General features: G+C 36.0%; 1 protein-coding gene across 1 annotated transcript in view; it reads left to right on the top strand.

The window, feature by feature from the left end:
* tkv (thickveins) overlaps window positions 1–27,869 on the top strand; it is a 181,866-nt gene that overhangs the window by 31,500 nt on the left and 122,497 nt on the right. The window lies entirely within an intron of this gene.

The following is a 27,869-nucleotide window of genomic DNA, read 5'->3' as shown; positions in this document are numbered from 1 at the left end:
GGATAACGGTGTCTATATTTACCAAAGGAAGGATTAATTTTAAAATAAATAAATAAAAACATAAAATTGTTCATTTTGTAAATGTTGGGAATGTAAAGAAATAATCTAAATAATAAAATAATCTAGTTTAATTTTGCGGAAATTAGTTTTATTTCATGAATTATATTTGTTGGATACAGGCTGCCTCCAAGCGAGCTCTATTTTCAGGACGTCTTAGGTCTAAATTTATGACGGTGATGATTCGCGTAATTCTAAAACAGTGATTCTGAAGGGGGATCCCACGCCCCTCGGTGGGCAATTCGAAGTATATATATATAAAATATTAAATATAAATATATAAATATTATGTATCTTACATTAATAACAATATAAAAATTATGTATCTTACATAGGGGGCGTAACAATTTTGGAAAGGCTATGGTCGGGCATGGTACGAAAATTGTCGGGAAACACTGTTCTAAAATTTCATTAAGAAACATTTTCAATATCAAGAATTTTATCCATTTAGTTTTATTACTTATGTAGCTATGGGTTTCTAACAGGTAAATGATAGTATGAATAAAAAAAGTGACAAGTATTATCTCTCAAGAGCAGGGGTGCCCAAACCGCGGCTCTTCGAACGATTATTTTTGGCCCCGATTGATTGTTGAATTATTTCAATATTTAAATTTAAATGACCTGTGTCAGCTCCTGGGAAAACGAAAGAAATTACTGTCGTGAATAATAATTATTATTATTCCACCATAAAAATAGCAAAATTCAAACATATTTTCTAACTTCAATATACATATTTTGTACTTTTGTTTAAATATTTTCAATTAATATAATTATTTTAAAAAACATACGTTTACGTGCTTTAAATGCGTATTTAATTGTGGCTCGCTAACTTTTTAAATTTCGAAAAATGGCTCGCACTATCAAAAAGCTTGGTCACCCCTGGTCTAGAGGATGAAGAGCGTCTATTGTCCAGCGCTGCGCTTGATTGACACCGCAGCTGGGCCCCGGCCTCTCTTACAATAGGGACCTGCCCTTTCCTAAATAATGCCCGGTGATTTCGAGAGCCACGATTCCATGTTTTTTATATTCCCACACTTGGTAGACTAAGTGATAATGATTTCAATATATCTATATCTATATCTATTGTAGTTTTTTCTCGTTTATAGGCGAAGCATGTGACCTCTGTCTCGCCTGATTTAAACGATAATAAGGTCTGCGATGCTACATGTTTGTTTAGAAGAGACCTTTTCACTCTTTACTTGAAGACTCCTAAGTTATAATTGTATAGAAACAATGAGCCGGTAGGTTGTTTCACTCCTTGGTTGTACGAACAAAAGTTTTAGCAAAACGCTTAGTTCGGGTGGAAGGAAAGGCTAAAATTAATGAGTAAACAAAACACATATTTACAATTAATATCTTTGATAGAATAACCATAGTGTATATAAATGTATGTCATTATACACAATAGTTACTCCTAATATTTATGATATAACATAACACCATTTAAAATCACATGCAGCGCCGACTTTGACGAATCTATTTAGCGTTGTTTATGTAACGGCCATAAGCTGTGTGCACGGACCAAACTGAATGTCTCCGCGAAATGTTTCTGACAAACATTTATCCGGCTTTGTTAATATTTACACCTACATACATCTTTATATCCTGTTATTTTATTATTAACTGTACCAAGTTATATACCTATAGGTGTAGTTTTATATTCCTAGGCTTTGTCTAATGGTTACACAAAATCATAGTGAAAGCTAATATGGCATTTTATCAACTGCAAGGTACCCATGTTTATGTTTGTACGATTAAAACTAGTTTTAAATGTGAGTTTAAATAATTTATTCTCATATATGTGTTACATATGTTTCATCATCAAGTCGGCCTATAGATACCCGCTAAAAGTGATAAAAATTTCAGTCTGATATAGCCAGTGTGAGATTCTTCTAGAGCTGGTAGGTCTTGAGATAGTGACAGCATGAAGTACGAAGTAGAAGTGTGTATAGAGCAATTTTATTTCTGTGGAATTTTCCTTTTTCGATGCGCCGCTGATGATAATATAATGTTGTCCCTACATCAGTAAAAATGAAATTGAAAATTAATAAAATTATCATGAAAATGTTAAAACCAAGGAAATAAAGTGAGGTAAACTATAAATGGAAATATAACGAAAGTGAGGCGATGTATGTATCAAAAAGAATGGGAACGAAAGAAAGAGAACGAATGGTAAACATTAAGAGAGAAATTACGATCGCTATAGCCTAAAGATCGAAAAAATATAACTTATAATTATATAATGTAAGAATAAATTATAAATTAAAACATATCTGTTAACTAATCTAACTGTACATTTCGAAGTGTAAAGATGGAGTCTCTTCTTTATTCTCTGTTCCTTATAACAATGCTTCTGGTCGCATAGCGCTGCATCAGCAGTTAAGTTTCCCATTCCTTGAGTGATGGAATCAGGTTGTATGGCACGTTGATGCTACGTAAGCAGATTACTTATATGGTACGTATGTAACAGGGATGTAAGGTGAAAATGAAAATAAAATGTTGCGTATTATTAATAAAAAATATTATTGTAAAAAAGATTTTTGCTTACACATGGTAGAGAACGGAGAGTACGTGTATTGAAAAGCAAGGCCAAAGAGACTATGTCGTCGGTCAATCTAATGCAAAGCCTATCCATGCCGCGTCTTCAGGCTTGTGATGGTCACTCAAGAACCTATTTAATGGAATCCGGCGTTACCTCGCGGAAGTCCATCCTAAGTAAGAAAAGGACCAATATTTAGCCACTTTTTTATTTATTAGCCGCACATGCAGTGGTAGTCGTGCAATGAAATGCACCGCCCGCCAGCCCGCTGATAAATGCGTATGCGGCAAACAATGCGACTCACACAACCGCCACCACCAAATTACTCAACACGTGTTTCACCCCTCCACGGGGCATCTTCAGGAGTTATGTTACACCGATTAGTGCCAAACACAGACTCATTTGCGGAAGTGGCTAAATATTGGTCCTTTTCTTATTCAAGAACCTTTCTCAATGGCCGTTGGTTCTGCCTACAGCCATTTCGGACGAGGAATTTTTCAAACTTCGTGTTCTGCTTTGTTCGTCTGTGGATCTCCTCCATTTCAGATTCAATGAAGAAATAAACTTTAAGCATAGCTCTCAAGTCAAGGTTGCGAGAAGTCACGAGATACGGGCTGCTTGAGATTGGACATCGTGGCGATGATAGAAATCGAAGCCTTGCAAGGGGCGTCTATGGACTGACTCATGAATTTCATAGTTTTGGTTATTATACGATTCATCTCCGTAGTAAATGCGATAAATTAAAATCTCGATGTATTATTTTCATCTACAACATTTGGTGAGAGAATGGAGAAGATTTGTCTTCCATAAAACGTATTAAAAAAAATTAATAGCGAGTGGGGAACAAGCCGTCGGACACGTTATAAATTTAAAAACGTGAATGCCGGTTCGTTACGCCGTAATGAAGGATTCCCGCGGTGCGCGTCTCTAATCCTTTCGTTAGACCCTCATTTTGCTCGTAAAGACGCTCCGGGGCCGCGCGATCAGAAAAACGCTCGTTTGTGAATGCCCGTGATGATGCGTTTTTATACCCACCCGTTAAAATCATGTCGTTAGTGTGAATGGGACATTACGTTCTGTATGGAGATTTCTGTAGGTACATATAAATACGTGGTTTATTTTATTTTTGCACTCGATCGTTAAAACTGACAATTGCATACACGCCTTTAATGTTTTTACAATTATAACCAATCACGTTGCATATTCAAGGGTAAGACTAGTTTATTTATTATTTTATTCATTTAAACACTATGCATTTTATGTATAACTGCGAAATTAATACTCAAGGCATTCTCTACCAGTTAACCGTTTAGGTGGTATAGGGATAAATTAATGAAGGTAAGTAAAACATTTAATGGAATCATGGGTAAAATGATATCTCTTTAAATGCAGCTAAGATTTTCTTATCTGTAATTAATAGGCAACCATGAACTGGGTTGCTATTTCGGTAACAGTTCAATTTTGACAGCCGATTTTATTTAGGGCCTGATCGAAGATTCGTTGAGATTTCTTGAGGAGTTGGGTTGGCTAGACTTAAAATAATGATGGAGCATGCAGAGAATAAAACTGTGATAAAAACCTTATAAAAATCAATACAGGTAAAATGATTTAAAAATAGAATGGCTTTTGAATCTAATTTTAAAACTATAAATAAAACTATTATTTAAATTTGAGTCATAAAAATCTGTGATATGTAATGTTAAATTGTAATCAAGGAATGTAGATGAGAAAGGAAAGGAGTTGTATTAAAGTATTTGCATTTGGGAAACGTCAGGTCCTCTAAAATGGAGACCATAAAAAATGATTTAATGGAATCCGGCGTTATCTTGCGGAAGTCCATCCTAAGTAAGAAAAGGACCAATATTTAGCCAATTCCACACATGCAGTGGTAGTCGTGCAACAAAGTGCACCGCCCGCCAGCCCGCTGACAAATGCGCATGCGGCAAACAATGCGAATCACACAACTGTCACGGTCAAATCACTCAACACGTGTTTCAACCCACCACGGGGCATCCTCAGGAGCTATGCCACACCGATTAGTGTTCTGTGTTTGGAAGTGGCTAAATATTGGACCTTTTCTTACATAAAAAAATACATTTAAAAAACTTTTAAGGTAAACGGTTTTTTGATACCCTTATTGTGGTGGTTTTGGAAAAATATGTACCTAGTCCGCCATATTGGAACGGCGTCCATCTTGAATTTTAAATTTTGACATTATCATCGTGTTTTACTAGTGTAGTTGATATCGATATTGAGGGGGAAGGAAAAATATGTAATCCGCCATTTTGTATCGGCGGCCATCTTAGATTTATAATGTTATTGATTGTATTATATTGTATTGTCATCTAAATTAAATGTGTGTACCAAATTTCAGATCAATCTGACAACGGGAAGGTGCTTAAATTTCAATTTCTAATTTTGACCCAAACAAATAAATTCCGTACGGGTCGAACTAAATAAAACCGTTTAATGACGCAAAATTAGAGTAGTGTCAATTGGTTGTGAAAACCTGTCCGCTGACAAGGCAAAATATTCCATCTAGTAAGTCGCCTACACATGAAAAGTCTATCTTGTGGTCGTACTAGAAAATCTGGGTCTTTTATTATGATTAATTAAAACAAAACAAATTGTTTTCAACTGGACGCGCTATCGAGTAGAGTGCGATTGCGCCATCTCTCACGGCGCGACGTTTCTATGATAATTCGACTTGTTCTATTTGTTCTACGCGGGGGTCGCCGTCGCTGGTCGGTGACAGGTGACAGCTCGGCTGAAAATTAAACGCAGTAGATAATTGAACGAACGTGAATTAGTGTTATCGTTCAAACGCAAGTGCTTTGATAAGGCAGCGGCTACTATTTCGTCGTAACTGTATTGGGATAATTGGTAATAGGAGGACATTCACGCGGGTTTCTTATTTGTTCATTTATTGCTAGCTCGATTTAAATTTGAATTCAAAGATAAGAGAGTTAATAGCTGCTATAATTTAATCAATGGTTTTACAGACAACTGCGTTAGTAAATATTTACATGTGGAGTTGTTAAAATAATTCAAAAGTGGAATTTATTATCATTATACATAGATTTTCGTATAAAAGTGGACAAACTAAAATTATACTTATTTATGTTATAATATTATATATAATTAATTAATTTTTATATTTCACCGTAGACAAGATAATTTCCTGAAATATTATATGTACCATGAATGTCCATGACGGAATGCTGCGTGTCCTTGACAAAATATCTCATGTGTGTCTTGTCAATATCACCTTCCCCGTCTCACCGCTGACATATGTGTAACGGTTTGAGCGTGTGAGCAATATCTGGTCACCACTTAAGATATGTGAGCGTTAGAATTTTAGAGGTAGACTAATAAGGCGTAATTTGTTTTTAAATATCTCATGTGAGTCATGTAAATATCGCCCTTCCCGTCTCACCGCTGACATATGTGTAACGGTTTGAGCGTGTGAGCAATTTCTGGTCACCACTTAGGATATGTAAGCGGTAGAATTTTAGAGGTAGACTAAATAGACGTAATTTTTTCTCAAATATCTCATGTGCGTCATGTAAATATCGCCCTCCCTGTCTTACCGCTGACATATGTGAAACGGTTTGAGTGTTCGCGCAAGTGCTAGTCACCATTTAAGATATGTGAGCAGCACAATGTGGTAGGCAGATGAACATCAAGCCGTCTGTTCTTAAATACCCCGTGTGCGTCTTGTCATACACGCTCTTCCTCAGATTGCTCATTTACCAGAGGCGGTGATTGTAATGTGCTAGTCATCTTCTAATATGTGAGCGGTACAATCAGGGAGGTAGATGTACATCAAGCCGTCTTTTCTTAAATATCTCGTGTGCGTCTTGATAGTAGCGCCCTCAACTATTCTCAACGATTCTCGGCAATATTTTTAAAAGGTTACTGCAATATGGCCTTTTGTAATGACAGTTTTTCTCATTAGAAGCATGTATTACACTTGTTTGTATATATTTGCGGTGAAATTTAATTAAACAAGTTGTTACAGAAGTGTGGCAATTTTTGCCGCGTGTATTGCAACTATGTATCGCTCGCTATGCAATAATTAATGTTAAGATTTCCAGATCAATTAGACGCAAGTTCGTTAAGACACTAATGATGTGGTTAGATTGACATGTACGACAGTATATAACACGGTCGCTGTATGTACAGGGTGTTTGGATATAGGTGTAAAATCTCCAAAGCGAGTAATTAAACCAAAAATTTTAAAAGTTTATACATTTATTTACAATCGTACTATATATAGTATTTATCCCTTTACCGTTACTCTATGGTTGTCTGGAATTGCATCGTGTAACACCTTGTACTTTTGTCTTTACTATTATGCAAATATGTATATAATGTTTATTCTCTTTAGGATTGCGTGCTGTTAGTACGAAGGCTTTTATAGCTTCATCTGAGATGAGTTCACGAAGCGAAAGGGTCCGTGAACTGAGACCGTGAATAAAGACTAATAAATTAATCATTCTGAAATATGTTGCATTAATAATTTTTTTCTATTGAAATTTGGCAAAACAATAATAATTTCTATAAGCACAAAGTCTGCAATTACGAATTGTAAATAATAAATATTATTATATGTAGAAATTAGAATTTCGAAAATGCATTTTTTTGCGTGCGAATGCATTATTATTAGGTTAAATATGATTTCTGAAGTCATTGGTTTTTTAGACAGGGTGTATTAATCATTAATTGACATTATATCGACCTTAAAAGCATTTAATGCTATAAAAAATCATCCTGTGTATTGTAATTCGTGTGTGTGTATGTTTGCATGTGTGTATATGGGGTGTGCAAAGCGCCGCTCGCAATTGGGACGGGCGGCGGCCATATGGCGTTGTACTGCGAGTTTGCGTTACCCGATACGCGCGCTGCGATTTCGCGTCCATCGTAATGCGTCATTTGTTAAATAGCTGCTCTGTGTTGCCAGCGCGGGAATTTTTAAAAAATATATATTTTTTAATAATTATTTTGACATCTATCGTTCGTGTAACCTTTCCATTGGGGCCGAAAGGTTCTCGACTGGCGACTATGAACGTTATTTTTTAACGGCCTCTGTTTTTGATATCTCGTGCTCCTCTGCCATGTGCTAGGGACATTATTTGCAATAAATTTGTACAATATTTTAATATATTCAAACTCTTTTTTTTTGTCTTTCTTAAGATCTTTCATTCATTTCTCTATTTGTCCTTTTCAATCTCCTTCATTCATTTCAATTCCTTGTTACCTATCATACATCTCTCTTCCTTCGCTTACCCTCCAGAATACTGTAACAATTGTAAATTTCTATTATTGATCATTTATTTTACAATTTTTATTTATAAGTTTTATTTTAGTAACCTTTACTATTATATATTTCTTTATCAAAATGGTCATTTCGGTTTTTCAAAGTTTGATCAGAATATTTATCTTTTATATTATACTTTCGTCTTTGTTAAGACTCTTGTTAGGTGGATCGATGATATAATAAGACTCGCTCCTGCGAGACCGATTATCGTGTTGATCTTTGGGGCAGGCAGTCTTGCAGTGGGGGTTCATCAGCTGAAAAGAAGGTGAAGATGATGTCCTTTACCTATATTAATTCTTGATCATCATTATCTTAGTCGATACACGCTTGCTACAAGGTATAAACCTATACTAAATACTTATCATCTTTGCTAAAGCCTTCAGTGAAGTTTTCTTCTGTTAAAAATCATAAATGTGTTTAAAATTAATTATATATATATATATATATATATATATATATATATATATATATATATTTTATCGTTTACTCAAATGTTACTTGATTATAACATAAGTTAATTAGAGTTATTATTTACGGATGGTTTTTCAATAAATTTCTTTGTATGTTTATTGTTGTTTTTCGTTGTGACTTCGTAAATTTTTCAAAAACAAACTTCATATGGATAAGCTAGAGAGCGACGTGGGTCAATTGTGAGATTTAGTTTAGTTTGACAGCACTGCCCAACAGCCTGGTGATAACGAAACGTAGACCCTCGTAAAATGTGGTCATCACTGATTGACATTGACGCGGCTTGAACGGAAAGTCAATATTTCAACCATCACTGACCGACACGGCCTGGATAGGAAACTGAGTCTTATTTCCGGGCACATAACGTGTTAATTAAATTTTTGCGAATTGTAAAAATATACAAAAGTCGTGATAGTTTTTTTTTTAATTAACCCTTTTCTTGATAATGTATCTGTAGAGATAATTCAGAATTTAAAAAAAATAGTGGCGTCAATTTTGAACGCAAAGTAATCATTTGTATGTGAATGTTTAGGTAATTTCTTAATTTTCGAACGCTTGTTCAGTATTTTTGTTGGCATCCTTGGGTCTTAAAAGTTAAGTGGTATCAATATTAATGTAATATTTAAAAAAAAATCTGCCAAGTTAAGGGTTAATTTAGTTTACAATTAGGAATATATTCGGTGACTAAATTATAAAAAAATGTGTGTAATACATATAAACACAGTGAAAAAAAATTTTGTATGATATATTAATCAACTATCGTGTTTACGTATTTATATGTAATAATAAATATATTATTTATATTGGGTATATATTTTTTGCATCGTTGTGCGTGTTCATCTGGCAACACTGTCGACAATTGAGCCGGACTGTCCGCTAATCAAAGAGCGACACGCACCTCCGTAAGCTCTGCTTCGAGTTTGTTCGCGCTGATATCATCCAATCCCACAGACATCATATCATTGTTTGCTATCTGCAAAAATTATGTTGGTGAGCGTGTGGACTGTATAAACAGATTAAATTAGGCGGAAAAGAAACCATGAAAGAATTCCTGTTATTGCAAAAGAATTATACAATATGCAATAGAAAAAAAATAAAAGTTAGGCATCAACAAACAAAAACAAAAAAGATATGTAAAAATAAATAATATTAAACTGTGATAAAGATAAAGATAAAAATGTGATACAACAAAACTAGAAATTAAGAAAATGTAAAATGAAAAGAGGATGAAAGAATGGTAAAACAGAGCAAAAGGGAAAGAAAGCAGAATTGTGGTATAAAAGAACAGAATGAAAGATGATGTGAAGAATGAAAGAGAAGAGAATGAAAATAAAATAATAAAGTGAATAAATTAAATGCTAATAAAGTCCCTATCCCACCACAAATAGGGGTAAGAGAGGCCCCCAATAGCGGGGGTCATAAAAAAACAGATCAAATAAATTCAAATGATGCTGGTAATTTAATTATAATTTTACAAAACTAGGTATCAGTACAATAATACGTAACGATAGACAGTAAACTGTCAATGTAAAAAGTATAAAAAAGAAATGAAAATATAAAGAGGTTTCATATGACCCGGTCATTTGAAACATATGCCTTTGAATGTGTTTGAAAATATTCCAATACACTTAATTTTTAGACTAGTTATATGTATGAAGTTGTAGAATAAAAAAGTTGTGGTAACTAATTAATAAGTAATTGTGTTAACTGGAAACAACGACGTCGGTGGGTTTCATAGCTCATATCAGATTCAGGCGTTACTTTGCGGAAGTCCATCCTGAGTAAGAAAAGGACTAATATATAGCTACTTCTGCTATGCAGCAGTAGTCGTGCAATGAAGTGCACCGCCCGCCAGCCCGCTGATAAATACGCATTTATCAGCTATATATTAGTCCTTTTATTACTTAAATTTATTAAAATAAAACTTGTATAAACATCCTGTTATAGTATAGAAGATTTTTAAGTGATAAAGCTTTTAAATGAACTATGGTATTACTCTGTTAAGGATATCGTTATAGTGATAAAAAAAATCCGATAATCAAATCAGTCTAAGTAAGAAAAGGACCAATATTTAGCCACTTCCGCACATGCAGTGGTAGTCGTGCAATGAAGTGCACCGCCCGCCAGCCCGCTGATAAATGCGTATTTATCAGCTATATATTAGTCCTTTTATTACTTAAGTTTATTAAAACTTGTATAAATATCCTATTATAGTACAAAATATTTTTAAGTGATAAAGCTTTTAAATGAACTATGGTATTACTCTGTTAAGGATATCGTTATAGTGATAAAAAAAATCCGATAATCAAATCAGTTTAAGTAAGAAAAGGACCAATATTTAGCCACTTCCGCACATGCAGTGGTAGTCGTGCAATAAAGTGCACCGCCCGCCAGCCCGCTGATAAATGCGTATGCGGAAAACTATGCGAATCAGTCTGGTTTGCGCACTCCTCTTATATAACGCTTCCTTATATGGCTCAACCACAGGGAATTTATTTTTATAATCCTAGATTTTATTGAAAAGAATACTTGTAATGTTATATAGTAATTGAAAATAGTGTTACAATTTCATTCCACATTTAAAACTATATAAATCACAGAGATTTATTGATCTGGATGACTTGAATCTAATCGACTTTCTCCCTCTTCATTTGACTTTTGATCGATGAGCGAGTTAAACAAGTAATTTATTGCGTTGTATCATTCTCGTACCGCGTTGCAGCTATCGGGCTCACGAACAATATACTAATATTCATCTCACCGACTCTATTTGCGTAGGATTTGAAACGAGTGCAACAAATCAAAAAATGTTATTCGTGATAGTGTTTAATTAATTTGATTCGTCCATTACCCGTTTTCATGCGCTCAGCGCTTTGAGTCCAAGTCGAATAAACAGCGCCGTCGTCGGCGACATAAAGGCGGATCTTATCTCATGTTGACAGCTAACAAAATTATTTTAATTAAGCGGGCCAAGGGTACGACCCTGCGGTACACCCACGTTCGCCTCACGCCTTTTTTTATTTAACAACCATCCAGGCTATTATCCTTTTACACGGAAATAGAGAAGACTATGATAGCTTTATTGAGATATTGGATTAGAAATGAGATCCGCAGAAGAACCAAGGTTACGTAGCTCGAAGAATTATTTAACATAAGTGGCAGTAAAAGTTCTTGGTGACTACAACCCGTTAAACGAGTACCCCACTAGATTTACCGATGATGACAGCCGGAACCGACCTTTGTTTGAGGCTTGTGCGTGTGAGCATCTATTAGATGAGATTGTTGATGATGAATGTCATAATTGAATAGCTTATGGAATGGCTATAGCCGATAATAACTATTGGTTATTAGTTTAACTTCATGCTCGTCTTCTTATACATAGTTCTTAGTTGTAAACTCTTGAAAGAACAGTCGTAGACACTTTTTAATTCCCATACCGTGTTTGAGACAGGGACCTTACATTATCGGCTAAATATGATTGAATATTTTAATTCTAATCATTCTACTATCCTTGTCATTTTCTTATATACTTTCCTTTTGTCTTTTACAATTTCTTTTTTACTTTCCCTTTCATATCTTCCTTCACACATCGCCTTCTTTTCCTGTTTCTTATTCTTAGATCACAGATTATATTTGGATTACAGTGTTATATTTGTCTCCTAAATAACTTTTATTTCATTAAAACTCTTTTGGTATCTAATCTTATTAATTAGGTACATTAATTTTTGCAGGCACACCTTACCGTATGTCTTATTTGACCTCTTTCTTTATCCTTGAGTCTTATTTTTGATTATCTTGCGCTGGTACCACCTTTTTACAAAACTCTAGGAAGACTTGGTTACATTTAACGTCGACCATAGAGGTTGTCTTTCTTTCTCTATTCTTTTACCTGTTGCAATTTTTGATCACGGACTTTGTCGCACAACCCTTGTCGCAAATCCCCGCTATCTTATCAAGAACCTCATACGCACAAATTAAAGGAAGATTTGGTTAGGAAATTTACTCGATCTATTACAAAACTCAACGATATTTCTATCTATAGTTTTTCAAAGTACCCTACACTACAAGTCACTGAAAATGCAAAACTTTCCACTTTCACCGAAGTTTTAACATATCAATCTTATTGTTCTACCTCGCATGGAGACGCAGACGTTTCTATTTTAGTATCATTGGTGTTTTAAGTCAAAAATAAAACAAGCAGAATGGTTTTATCAGGTCGTAAAATTTTATCACCGATTTTTATGTAAACCAGAGACTGTTATTCAACGTTCGGTAGAATTTCGAATCGTCATAAAGAATCTTTGTCTGAATTTTATTCGCCAAATAAAATTGCATACAAATATTACTTGTGTTATTTTAAATGCAGAGTTTTACGATCGGAAACGAATACTTTTATTGGTTTACGGGCAAAATACTCTGTACGTGAAGTGATATTTGTAATTACAGTCGCATTAACGTATGGAGATAAAGGAAAAGTACTTTTAATTAAATAAGGTAATAAATATTTAATTATACCTTCATTTTTTTATATTTATGTATCTTGTCATATATTCTAATATACGATAAGCCTTGATGTTTATCCAAATGAAATATAGCAATATAGATATATATATACACGTCACCGAGAACATATTTTCTACCATAGCTTATATGTGACTTAGTTGCTTTATGACATTTTAAGTGCGACTGAATTCAATCTGAAAGGTTTTTTTTTTACAATGACCCCTGTTATTGGGTACTCCCTATCTTGTTGTAGGACAGGGTTTGATATTCTTTTATTTCTGTACTCTTCTATTAGTCTTCGTATGTTCTATCTTTCCTCTTCTTTCATTCTACAGTATTCTATCGTTCTTTTTCATACTTAATTCTGTTCATTCATCGCCTCATGTCCTCCGCCTCGTTTCTCGAATATCACAGATCCGGGTTGTATCACATTTCTTTACCTTGATTTACACTTATTTTGTGCTATATTACATTCTTATTTAATATGCTAATTTATTACGAATTATCACAATTTATCACAGATTCTAGTTTTTATTTTATTTACCAAATTTATTGTGGGTTTTTATTGTGTCTTCCTAGTTCTTTTAATTAAGTTTTACCTACCTTCTGTTTATTTGGTTGCTTACTCGAGTCCGTTGGGAAAAGTTTTCAAGGGCGGTCACTAATTGTTAAACGCGACATTGGTTCCCTTACTAGATAGGCTGACGACTTTGATAACGTATCGAGAAATCGCTGGATCAACAGGATAGAACAAGAAGATAATCCTTTCTTTATTTTGAGACATTGGACTCGGATCATATTTTTTTTAATACAAGAAATCCCGACAGATGTTTTAAAATAGCTAAGAATAATCAATTCCAAATAATTTTTACCTTCAAATAGCATAAATTGTAATGATTTTTGATAAACAGTAATGTTAGTTCTATTTTCTGGTGCGTAAATAAATAATATAGGTATTTTGATTACAAGAATAGCCGTATAATTAGCTATATGAAAAATATGGGTTTAAGTGTTTTTGTGATTTATTTATGGAGATTGGTAATATGAACCCCTCAATGGGAAACTTATAGAAAAGGTGAATGAAATCGGTGAAGTTCTTCTCAAAGTACATGAGGAAAAAGGCATAAGTAAACCAATAAATTTGTTCTATTTAACTAACCGTCGCCACAGCTTGGGGTCATTAAATTTCTTTCCAGTTTGTCTTGAGATTTTGACAGTTTCTTTTGAATCTTTACGTGTGTTGTATCGATTTGAAACAAGTACAGTGATTTGTTTTGTGTTACATTAAACCAGACATGCGCAGACGCGTCGAGTGCGTGTAGGCCTTGTAATGTACACAACCGGCGCCTCGCTTCCATTACGGCTTTTTACAATCTCACTGTTTGCTTTCCTATGCTTTTTGTAGTTGACACATCAAAGTAGTGCGCGCTCTCGCTTCGGCGAACTGTAATATTGTCTTCCCAGAACTGTCACTGTGTACATTGATTTCCAAATATTGTCACTTGTTCTCGGAAGATGTTAACATCTACATTGTAACAAACTCCGGACCTGCGCTCCAATGTAACTTGACCTATAGTTCCTGCGATACTATATGTATGTATGTTAGTATATATGTATGTTTGTGAACGTTACTACCCGTTATTTATTCCTTTACTGCTTCCTTACTATGGTTGTCTGGAAGAAATTTTTAATGGAATCAGGCGTTACCTTGCGGAAGTTCATCCTATGTAAAGCTAAATATTGGTCTTTTTTACCTGGAAGAAATTGCCTCGTGTGATAAGATTTTTGTTCATTGTACTTTTTTCTTTACTCTTATAAAACTATGTATGTATAATCTAGCGTGTACAATTGAGAATATTTAATTAATATTGAATTAAATCTTCTTCTGTTAATCTCCATTGCTGAAGATTGCGCTCTTTTTGGAAAGCCTTGGTAGAGGATTCGACGTGGTGTCGCCATCATCAGTTTCTCTGAGCGTTTTCGTTCTTGTGAGGGCCCGTCACCACTCGCACAGAGTCCATCCATCGGAATAATACGTGGTACAAATATAATACAGCCTCAAAACTGACAATCAGTGATCAAAATGAGACACTATTTGTTATATATTCTCTAGGCTTTCATTAATAAGAAATATATTAGCGTGAATATTCTGTTATGTTATCAGTGGACCTTCATGTTTGGTCTTCTCTCCATTTATATATATATATATATATATATATATATATATATATATATTTACTAGCTGATCCCGCAAACGTTGTTTTGCAAAAAAAATATTTTTAATTTTCAATTTAAAAATAAGGGTTGATCGTAGAGGGGTGAAAATTTAAGGTTGTGTGTATTTTTGTATGCTGTATCATAATAAAATAAAAACCAAAAAAATTGTCTAAAAATTTAAAAAAAAAATTTTAAGGGTGAACAACCCTTATCACTTAGGGGTATGAAAAATAGATAGTAGCCGATTCTCAGACCTACTAAATACGCATATAAAATTTGGTAAAAATCGGTCAAGTCGTTTCAGAGGAGTTCAAGTTCGAACACCGTGACACGAGATTTTTATATATGAGATTTATTTACACTTGTACGCCGTAAACAATAACAAAAAATTAACAATTCCAGAAAAACAAAAACAATTCCATTGTCTGTTCTAAATTATAACGTGTTATATTATGTGATTGCACAATCGTGTTTAGGATGAAATAACGATGACGGTGATGAAAAATATTTGTTGATAAACCGTCTGTCTAGTTGGCTGGACAGGGGCAAATGGTTTGGCTCGTAAAAAGCTCCCTTATCGAGTCGTAAAAGTGCGCGAAGTTTACGTCGGCGCGCGACCGCCGGCTATTTATACGGAGCCCGGCGCGCGGCCCGAGGAAGCTCGGGCATCCGCCGCGACGGAAATACACGCGCGGCTAGATTCCGCGACGTCGCAGCGGGTCGACGACCTGCCGATTGCCCAAATCTTCTCATCAGGTGCACATTCAAGTACTATTGAAGTGATTCTCTTATATCAGGATTAGCCGAGACTTGTGATAGACGAATCAGGTAGGGAACCTAAAATAACATTTGCACGATGAAGGATGTCTATCTCGTAATTGTTTCTGTATTGAACATAATTTCAGCCGTAGGTCGCGTTATACGAGGTACTATGAACGCGGTGTACGAAAATTCCCGTACTACACGATACACGAATAGCGTATATTTTTCTTCTTTTAGTCTGTAGACCGTTCACTGCAAGGCATAGTCTTCTCCACAAAGTTCGTGAGGACCGGTCCTGCGCTGCCCGCATCTAGCGACCTCTCGCGACTTTAACTATGTCATCGGTCCCCCTGGGGGGGTGGGGGAGGGAGTCCTATCCAAGTGTTCACCGGCTCGTGATCGCACCTGGAGAATCTTTCGGTTACGCCAACTCACGCGAGCGACTCTTCGACATTTCTCGTTGACCTTGGTGAACCTTGGTTCGTCACCGGATCACGATTTCTGATTCGGTCTTTCTGGGTGATCTCGGTGATCGTGTATCGAGTATTTTGTTTGTTTTAATATCAAGAAATATTCCTCATTATTTCCATCGGTAGGGACCTTTCAACCGGACCTTGTGAAAATCTATGAAGGAGGCCTTTAACATACTGTAGACATTTTGAGCCTAAAATGACGATGATTTATTATCTGTTCACGTGAATATAAATATATATATAAATATGTGAATTCTTTCTTTTTAAATTCGTTTTTTTTACATTTTATACATCGTTTGCAATGTTATACAACCAGCGATGTATAATATTTGAAAGACCTCCACGAGTAGATTCAAGGAAATGATATGAATAACAAGAGAAACAATTAAATATTTCGTCATAAAACGTTTCCGTTTAAAGTACAGGAATTAACTCGCGCGTCAAGGGCTATCAAAACAACTTTCGCTGAATTTACAGACTCGACGCCTTGTTCGTAATCTCTCGTTCACTCCGTGCGTTGATCGCGGGATAAAATCGTTTGGAAACCCATCGGAGGCCGGTGTCCTAAAATTCCATTCCCGTATCATATATAACATCGATTTGAATCCACCATTCGAAACGTCATGTGCTTTAATACAATTTATTGGGCACCGAGCTCTTTGCCTCGCCACTGCCGTCTCTCTCTCGCAGGTTACGCGCGCCCTGCGTTGGAGCGACTGATTTTTGGTCATGTACAGTGACCATACGTATCCATAAATAAAATTGGGATAATAATTTTTTTTACGGTTTTTTTTAACACATTATTTTTAAATAAATTATAAAACTCGTTTTATAATATAATAATATAAATGACTTTATAAAAAATAAGTTTTTTGCAATGAATTACTAGAAATGTATGCAGTGTTTATACAGCCTGGGAATTGAGCCAGGAGCAGCCAGGAAACTTTAGACCTTAGGCTACCTAGGTGACAACGGCTTGGGCAGTCATTCGTAGATAATACCCGTTTGGCATTTTGAGCCGTAGACACTTAAAATGGCTGAACTTCGATGGTTCGTATTACCTGGAGAAGTTACCACTTCAGAAAGCAACGTTGCTGCCAATCACATTATATAGCATGTAAAGAAATTGTTCCGAAATTCTTTTGTAATCGCACAGTAAATGTATCCCGGTTTGGATAGCGTCATCATGGGCACAGGAGCGCGAGCGGCGGTGGTGTGAAGTCCTGTTGCGTCCAATTATTCCGGCGGCGGTGGTCGCCGCGCAGGCGCCGCGGCCTATCGCGCCTGCCCATCGATAACAACCGGTCCTCTCCCTCCGCACCCCCTCCCCGCCCTCGCCTTCCGCCCCGCAGCCTCCGTCTCGAAGGACGCGCGAGGGCCCAGCTCACATTTCGGAGATACTCATGTTTTTGTACCCGCGCCCTGCCGCTACACGATTTGGTACGAGACTTGTACCGATTGCAATCGGATAATGTTTTGGAGGTGATTCATAATTTTATATACTGCACTTATGAAACCAATAACTGCTAATTCATTTTGTCGTAAAATTTCAAAAATATACTGTACAGATAGTACACTGGGAAGTCGAATGCGGTCAACGTAAGGCTGGTGATTTTGGTGATCTAAGGCGTAGGCCTAACTCTTGCAATGGGCTTTTATCGGGTGACATGATGATGGAATAATTCTGCTGCTTCTGGACAGAACGCTGAAGATAGGGTAGTATGGAAAGAATTTGTCATCGATTTGTGTTCATCGGGTTTGTGACCTTATGATCTTTCGAAGACTTTTCTAGAAGTTTCTCCGTGTTATAATTAAAGTGAACGCTGAGGGTATATGATATCAAAAGCTTGATTTTGATGGCATATATTGAGAAGCTACAAACAGAAATTTCAAAGATATATCTTTTTATTTTAAATAAACCAACGCGTCCATAATTACAGGTGTAATGCAAGAGTGGTCTCGTACAAAAAATGCGGTTTTAATCAAGATTGTAATGCGGCTATTATGAACCTATGCGCATGAACTGGCAAAAAGTTTGAATTAACCGAGCCTGGGCATCGATTGCGGCGTTTGGATTCTGCGGCGCCATGGTGAAGCCTCACCATAACTATCAAAGGAGTGATCTTCAATTAGCGACCATTGTAGATTCAATTAATAAATACCTTATCTCTGGTTTTGTATAACAAATGATTTTGTAATTTTGTCATTTAAAATGTTACTTTGTCTGTTGGAATTTTCATTTAGTGCGCTTGAACGATTACTTCGGTCCCGTAAGACGTGTTTAGAGATGATTCGGTGTAGTCTTTTGCTTCTTCTGTCTGTCGTAAGTAATTCTGAACATCAAGTCATTCCAGAGCGTCGTCTTTTATTACATAAGCTGAAGTATTTTAAGTTTTTACAGCGAATAATCGTCGACAGATGTTACCCAATGTGCTCCGGTAAAATGGAGATATTAGTGCGACCATGAAACATACCAAGGCATATTTTGAAAACATATTTGTGGGTAGTTCGATAATGATCCTTATTTGATACGAATCGCAAAATAAACCTCTTTTGGATCCGAAGTCGTTACTTATATATTTATTAAAAAGTCGTTTCATAGCGTCGTCTTTTTAAACGGTTTTATTTACTCGAAGTTCAACCCGTACGGAATTTGTTTGGGTCAAAATTAGAAATTGAAATTTAAGCACCTTCCCGTTGTCAGATTGATCTGAAATTTGGTACACACATTTAATTTAGATGACAATACAGTATAATAAAATCAATAACATTACAAATCTAAGATGGCCGCCGATGCAAAATGGCGGATTACATATTTTTCCTTAACCCCTTCAATATGGGTATCAAATGAAAGGGCTACACTAGTAAAACACGATGATTATGTCAAAATTTAAAATTCAAGATGGACGCCGTTCCAATATGGCGGACTAGGTACATATTTTTCCACAACCACCACAATATGGGTATCAAAAAACCGTTTAACCTAAAAGTTTTTTTAAGTATTTATTTGCATAACGTAACTTAGGGTAGATTGACGAGATGCTTTCCATCATCTTGAGTTCATCATCACCCTTTCAGCCGGAGGATCTTTTGGATATAAGTATCCTCCATATATTCTCATAAACACCGAACGTCATATTTGGACATGACAGTCGTTTTAGCCCGTAGATGCAAACTTCAAAGCACAGGCCTCTATACCTTTTATATCTAAGGTTTCATCACATGCGTAAGCGCATACTATAGCATTAAAATAGTTCGTGTCTAACTTCAGTTTTTAATTGCTCTGCTAATGTTAGCTCGACGAAACGGTTTTCTGCTTATTAACGCAATTAAGTTCAGGTTTATTTTTACATATCTAGTTAAGTACCTACAATATAAGCAATAGTTTTATTGTCTTCTTACATGTTCTTTCATAGTACGGACTTTACTTACTCCTTCACAATACAATGTATTCTTCTCGGAACGCGCTCTTCCCTGGATATCAGGATGATCAGGAATCGTTGAGCATTCAAAGCGAAGGTTCCAAAGCTGTTGCTTGGCAAGCTGACGGAAACATCACGATAATTGGAATTAATTATTATATATTTTAATATTCTTATTGTACACGCTAGGATACATTTAAAAAGTTTCATAATAATAAACATAAGAGTACAATGGGCGGTCTTATCATTAACGTGTACAAATATACATATATATGTATATAACATGTATACTTAAATAAGTTATATTTATATAAATAGTTCATGTAAGTAGTAGCCATTATGTAAAGTGTTAGTGATTACTTTATTCTCAATTTGATTTTACTTTTTTTATTATGTACATATATATATATATATATATATATATATGTGTGTGTGTGTGTGTATATATATATTTAATATGTCATTTTGTTTCACCTACCTTCATTAAATTATCCCTGTACCTTCCAAATGGTTATCTGGTAGAGAATAACTTCGGCATTAATATCGCCGTTGTACAAAAATTTTATAAGTGTTAAATAAATCAATAAATAATCTATTTATTTAATATTTAATAAATTTCTTTTTTTTTGTTTCAGGTACGTAAAAAGTTTTGAGGTTTTATAAATATTGGATATAAATTCTGCCAATTTGACGGAGATTTGCAATTGGCATCATCGAAGTATGTATAACACTATATGTTACATTGTATCTGAAGTTGTAAGAAACAGTTAATGTTATTTAAAGGACAGTCTGTTGTTGTGCTTAGCAGAGAGCTGGGCGTTTCTGGGCAGTGAACGTGCTCGCGTCGTGTTGAAATATGATAATGCGGCATCGGCGCCAGCGGGCCTGCGCGCCCGACGACACGGTTTTTACGCACTCCAATGTGGAGCATTGAAATGCACAGCCGTAACCCCTACCACGGTCCTCTGTCTCACTTCGAATACGATCTAACTAATCAGTCTTGATTTTCGTCACTTCTACCAAGTTGTAAAAGTGTTCTAAGCCAGTCAATACTAACTTATCAAGTCTAGCTTCGGCTCGTAAAGGGCACCCTTGTGTCGGAATGCTATTATTGCCTATGCTAATCGAGTATTTTATTTATTTAATATTCTTTATTGTACACGATAAGATACATAATATACAGATAGAATAATATATAGAAAAGTACAATGGGCGGTCTTATCACTCGAGGTAATCTCTTACAGACAACCATAGTAAGGAAAAGATAATAGTACTTATAAAGGGTAGTTCACGTGTACAAAAAAAATACATATTCACAAACAAATGAACATAAATATATACGTAAACATACATAGACATACATACTTAAACATTATCGTATATATAGCGAGTATTATCAACGGACGACAGTCAAAAATAAGATCATCTTATAAAGCGATATAAGACTTTGACGGCCTCCTAATCTGGCGAACTGAGCCGAGACTCCTCGGGAATCCTTTAAACTTCGCTACATTTGAAGGTTTTGCTTTCACGCTCATTATTGTTGACCAATAGCAGCCAGCAATACTTTTATGATAAATAATTATTAGGCGTTCGAATTTAGAATTCGAACGCAGATTTGAATTCCGTTAGTAATGTGGTCGCTGCAGTTAAGATCGTGTAAATTGTAAATATATCTTACATATGTGGAAACATCTTTGTAAATCAATCTTGGCTATGATCTACCTCACTCGCTTTTCGCTCTCACCCGCTAATCGCGTATAGAGTATTAGTAAGAAAAGGAACAATATTTAGCCACTTCCGCACATGCAGTGGTAATAGTGCAATAAAGTGTACCGCACGCCAGCCCGCTGATAAATGCGAATGCGGTAAACATTGCGAATTACACAACCACCACCGTTAAAACACTCAACACGTGTTTCACCCCTCCATGGGGCATCTTCAGGAGTTATGTTACACCGATTAGTGCCAAACACAGAGTCAGTAGTAGTAGAGTATTAGTATTAGGCTAGGTGCATTCTGCGCCGTGCCGCCTTGAATCTGCAGAATCTGCAGATGCCATTTCTCCAGCAGTGAGAATCCGGTCCCAAATAAAACTTTTATATTTTCCTTATTGACTAGTCCTTTATGATATGAAAGAAACCAAATTCTAGGAACTTGACGTAAATTTATCCTAGAATCAGTCTAATGATTAAGTATTTATAAGGAGTATATTATAGTGGCAATATATACACGCTTATAATGAAGTCTATTGTAAACATAATCGAGGTTGTAGTGAGTTTTTCAGATGAGACAATAGAGTGAATTTGAAACATTTGGTAGGAGATGTCTGTTTTGATGTTACGAATGAGATTCTCAATTGAATTTATTTAAAAAAATTACCAACGAATATTTTGTTTACTGCTCTTTTATTGTGTCGGATGTACGTTTGGTTTTGGCATTTACAGGTAATTAAAGGAAGTCTTGAGGGCTCTTCGTCTAAATGTGGTTTTTAAGGTTCTAAGCATTATCTCTCTCTCTCTTGCTGGCTGTAGAGCGCCTCCGATATGTCCTATTAGAAATCTACAGATAAGCCTTATGTTCGGCAGTGTACACCTACTACGGTTGCAAAGATGAAGCCTATTTCGGACTTATTTGCTCATTGATTTTGAAATTCAGAGGCTGTCGAGGGTCTTCAGAGTGGAAGCAGGAAGTAAATAAAGCCTTTAAAATATCCTAAATCATCAGGCGAACAACCAGCTTGGTCAATAAAAAAATTTTGCAATTCACTTGTAAGAACGGAAATATGTTGAATTCGTGTAATTAATATAAAGTTGTTCAACCGAAATAACTCATTTGTAGAACTGAACGAGGACATGAGTTGAGAAATGTCCAAATTAAATCCGAGCTCGCAATTTGTACTTTCGACAATGTACCGTGAAAACCCTTTTGTCGTCAAATTACGCAATCGTGACAACGTAAGGACAGATTGCTAAATATGAGTAATGTTTTCAGCGGTGATTAAATGCCGGGCCGCAAGTTTTTTTTGGAAAATATTTTTATATATTTCTGCGAATGTAAATCAACTGTAAATTTTGTAACTTTTATTTACTGAAGTAACAAAAGGACCAATATTTAGCCACTTCTTACCGTTAAACTACTCAACACTCTGTGTTTGGCACTAATCGGTGTAACATAACTCCTGAAGATGCCCCGTGGAGGGGTGAAACACGTGTTGAGTGATTTGACGGTGGCAGTTGTGTAATTCGCGTTGTTTGCCGCATACGCATTTATCAGCGGACTGGCGGGCGGTGCACTTTGTTGCACGACTACCACTGCATGTGCGGAAGTGGCTAAATATTGGTCCTTTTCTTACTTAGGATGGACTTCCGCAAAGTAACGCCTGATTCCGTTAAATATCTAATTTACTTTTTGTAATGTCTTTTATTTCAACTTTAAAAACGAATAACCCCGGTGAATGTCACATAATCATTATTTGTTTTAGGAAAAATCTTTAAGAAAAATTGCTATAAGTAGGTATTGTATAATAATAGATAGGGTTGCGAGAAATCGCAGGATGCGAGTAGCGTCAGGCCTGTCTGTCATCGTGGGGATCTTTTGGAGAAGTTCTGCAGCGAGCGTCTGGTGATTGAAATGATGATGTTAGCTTTGTTTTGCAAACTTCCGACGATGATGAATATTAATTATAAAGATAATATCATAATATATCAATATAACATTTATTTATTTATTTATTTACTTTATTGGAGATAAACAGCAATAAAAGGCAGTAAGAAAGTACAAACTTAGAAGCTTAGAAATATAAAATTAATTACAGTTCTAACCTTATAACTATTTCACTGAGAACATATAATGATTTATAGTCAAACAATGAAAAAACAAATAAAAATAAAAACATTACTAAACAGGGATCATAGACTATGGTTAATATATTTATATTATGTTTGTTTTTATATTTATATTATGGTTTAAATTGCATTGTATGCACTCAATAATTTCGTACGAAATTGTTTTTTAAAAGATACGAGAGAGCACGAGAATATATTAATATCACTAACATATGAATTGTGTCGTTTATTAATTATGTCGTTATGTAATTCGGAATCTCAAATATATAAATAAAATTTGGAACGCACTGTCGATATGTAATCGCTCTAAATAATTACGTGTATTGTCTTACTGTTGAACAGTTGGAAGCGGTCTACATCTAGCATTTTTCGACGACCTTTATCCATCTTGTGGTTGGACGTAAACCGATGATTTTTGTATTTATGTTGAAATGTGCTACAATAATCAATTAAGAAGTCTATTTAGTATTTCTAAAAACATGTAGTCATAATTATTTGATTATAACATAAAACACCAGATACCGTAATCCAACACGTGTGCAGTGTACGGAATGTGTACATGTATATAGGTCTGTGCATTTTGCATATATGAATTGTATTTACGCAAAGTAACCACAAGTTGAGGGTAGATAAATAAATAGATCGATGAGACGATGTGCACGGCTGACGGTGATCATAAATTATGTGTTAGTTATTCGACTCACTTTGCACATTGCACTAGTGTGTGTGTTTGTTATGATTATTCATTTATAAATGTAATACTAAAGATAAATTTTTGTAGCCTTTTTTCTTATAACAGAATTGTTACAATAACATTAAGTTATCGTACTTTAAGTTTATTATCGTTAATTTGAAGTTGAGTTTTATACATGTCAATTCAAACATGGAGGCAAAACGTCAATCTAACGAAATATTTAGGGTCCGACAAAATAGATAGCTAATAGATTCAGGCGTTACTTTGCGGAAGTCCATCCTAAGTAAGAAAGGGACTAATATATAGCTACTTCCGCTATGAAGCAGAAGAAACACCGACTCGAGGATGCCCCGTGGGTGGCCCCCGCTATTAGGGGCATCTCGTTCCCCCCCATCTTGTGGAAGGACAGGGTCACTTCTTTTTGTTTATTTTTTTTTACATCTTATATTATTTCCGCACTATTCATACATTCATTTTAAGTTCTTTCATTCTTTTCTTACTTTCCACTTTAAATATGTCTTACCCTTTAATTCCGTTTCCCTCTTTTCCGATTCCTTTCTTCCTTCACCTCAAGTAAGAAAACGACTAATTTATAGCTACTTGTTGTACTTGTACTCGGTGTAACATTAATTCTGAGAATGCCCCGTGGAGGGGTGAAACACGTGTTGAGTGAATTAACGGTGGTAGTTGTGTTTTGCGTTGTTTACCGCACGCGCATTTATCAGCGGGCTGGCGGGCGGTGCACTTCATTGCACGACTACTGCTGCATAGCGGAAGTAGCTATATATTAGTCTCTTTCTTAGTTAAAATAGATAGTGCGGTGTCAACATCATACGGATATAACGTTCAGGAAGCTCCAAAATCTCTTCTCGTCCAAAACACCCAAATGTTTGAAAACTAAAGGTATGAACCAATGTGTGTTGCCGGTGATGACATACAGATCTGAGACGTGGTTACTTACAACGGGCGTCATAAGAATGCTTTAGATCACTCAGAGAGCAATGGACAGGGATATGCTTGTAGTTTCGTTGCGATATCGAATCAGAAATGAGATTTTTTAAAAAAAAAAGTTTTTTTTTTACAAGGTTTTCTCTAACATAGTCAGAGCGTCTATTTCTATTAACAATTTCTAAACGGAGGGGGGAAATCCTGCATAGGATCAGAAATGAGATTTGCAGAAGAACCAATATGACCCACGTAGATAGAAGACGTTCATGCAACCTATGACCAGTGCGGCCGAAAGGTTTCTGCTCCCCACTAGATTGAACAATAACATGGTTAAGGACGCAACAAGTCAAAAATTAAAATTCGAACCTGCAACCCTACAGTGGTGTATATTGCTATAACAACCGCAGTACCGCTGTCTAATCTATCGTGTTTATATAAAGGAGACTGTTCACTCCGTCGATCAATATTGTTGATGTTAAAATATATTTGCATTAAACTCAACCTCGTCAGCGCTACCGCCTGATTAGTGCGCACAAAGTAAGTTGAGCTGCAAATTAACTTAAATTCCAGTCGAGCGTAAGTAACGGTCGATAAGTGCTGTCGGCCTTGCATTTTGTTTACTTAATCAATATTTATATTGAATTGCAGCGGATTAAACAAATTATTGTGTGCCTAAGGCCGCGCCGCATTCTTTATATTTACTTTCCAATTAATAAATGATTATTCATTGTCATCATGGATGCTGGTGAACGTCCACTGCAAGGAGTAGGGTTCCACAAAAATCACTACGATGATCGATGATGAAATCATACGTAATTATCATCACGTTTCACCTAGGTCGTGGTCATTCGTACAGATTTCGTACATGAGGAATGGAAGATTCTCCAAGAACCTGCACAGACTCGAATTCAGAGAGAGTCTCTCGTGTATCCAGGTGTAGACCAAAACGTGGTGAATGTGATCACAGGCTTTCCCGTATAGGGAGCGGTAAGATCAGAATACCAGTCTCCATTAGCAGCGAGAGTAGAACCTCGCCTCACTGGAGAATAAAAAGGAGTGTTAGACCTTTTTGGAGTTCTGAAAAAATACTAAACAAGAGTGATGAAATAGCTGTTAATAGCAATGTAAATTAAGTGCGATATGAACACTAAGAAAATAAATAAGAAATAAGAACGAATAAATTGTTAAACAAATGATTAAAATGGCTAGGGTAGAATTGTAGAACTCTGGAGGGAAGACAATTAAAGTAAGGCGATGAATGGAAGGAAAGAATGGAAAGGAATAAAAGATATTGTGAAGGAAACTAAAGGAATAAATAAAAGACATTGAGGACGACAGATGAGTATGGAAAAAAAGAAAAAAATGTGATTAGAGATCCTGTCCACTTATGGTAGGGGTTGAACGAGAGGCCCCAAAGACGTGGCCATAAAAAAAAGCATGGAGACCGGTGATGAAACAATATGTAATTGTCATTATATCTTTCAGTTTACGTTGGCTCGGGGTCACATTAGTTTGCTTTTGTAAAGCTTTCATCATCATTGATGTATACAATTTATGATCACCAATACCATATCAGCCAATAGACACCCACTGCAAAGCATCGGCATGCTCCTGTCTTGCGCTGCTCGCATCTAGTGTCTCAGTGACCTTGAGCCCCTTCTATAAACAAGTAAATAGCTCTGGTTTAACCCGTTTACATGTATTCCAATGAGCGTATATCATAATGGTTTGCATTCACGGGTCAAGTTCACAAGCGAACGCGTGTCGAGTCGCAAAGACCGTTGGAGTCATTCCACGCGTCGCATTTGAATCTCAAGCGTCGGGTGCAGGTCCGGCGGCCCCGGAAGCGCGGGGCTTCGGTTCGCGACTCATGAATTATCCAGCGGCCGCGGCGTCACCGCGGCGCCTGCGTTGCTCTGCCGCTCCCCACCACCCACCACTGCCACCCACCACAGCCGCGTTACCACAACAAACTGGCATTTGTTTTATTTATACATTCATGTCGATAATACATAGAATCATTCACACTAATTGTAATACATGGGTTCTTGTGGTATTTTATCGAAAATATATCAGAGTGACCCTCTCTTTAATACTATTCTTTATTTAAATCAAATCAAAATATTCGTCATTCGTATAGGCCATTATAAGCACTTTCGAATCGTCAATCAACATAAAATGTCGGCATTTTTGTTGAGGGAGCCACCAGCTCGGAAGGCAGTTCTGCTGAGAGCCGGCGACACTTATATCGTTCTCAGAGGCCGATGAGTACGAAGCTGATGTTAACTTGGTGAAGTCACGGTCCAGTGCAGCCCGCCTCGGACAGTAGTCATTGTAATTGATGCAAATCGAGTAACAACGATCTATGAATCTACTCTAATAGACGAAGTATCACACGAACGCCGCACCCATTGAGCCAACTCGCACACCGGACCAAATCATATCGTTCAACATTGCACCATATGCACATTGCGTAGAGTTGAAAATTGAATATAGCGTAAATTACGCATTCAATAGACAAATAATTCAGATACAATTCGCTGTAATGAGTGCGGATTGGATATTGTTAAAGATCTATGCGCGAGGTTGCAACTTGTTAGCGTGATGTACAGTCGCGC

This window comes from Battus philenor, unplaced genomic scaffold, assembly GCF_028537555.1.
Source record: "Battus philenor isolate CCGP_79_NKW_IND1 unplaced genomic scaffold, ilBatPhil1.0.hap1 SCAF_15, whole genome shotgun sequence".
Lineage (NCBI taxonomy): Eukaryota > Metazoa > Arthropoda > Insecta > Lepidoptera > Papilionidae > Battus > Battus philenor.
Note: the sequence above shows the minus strand (reverse complement) of the source record. Positions and strands in the feature narration are given on the sequence as shown.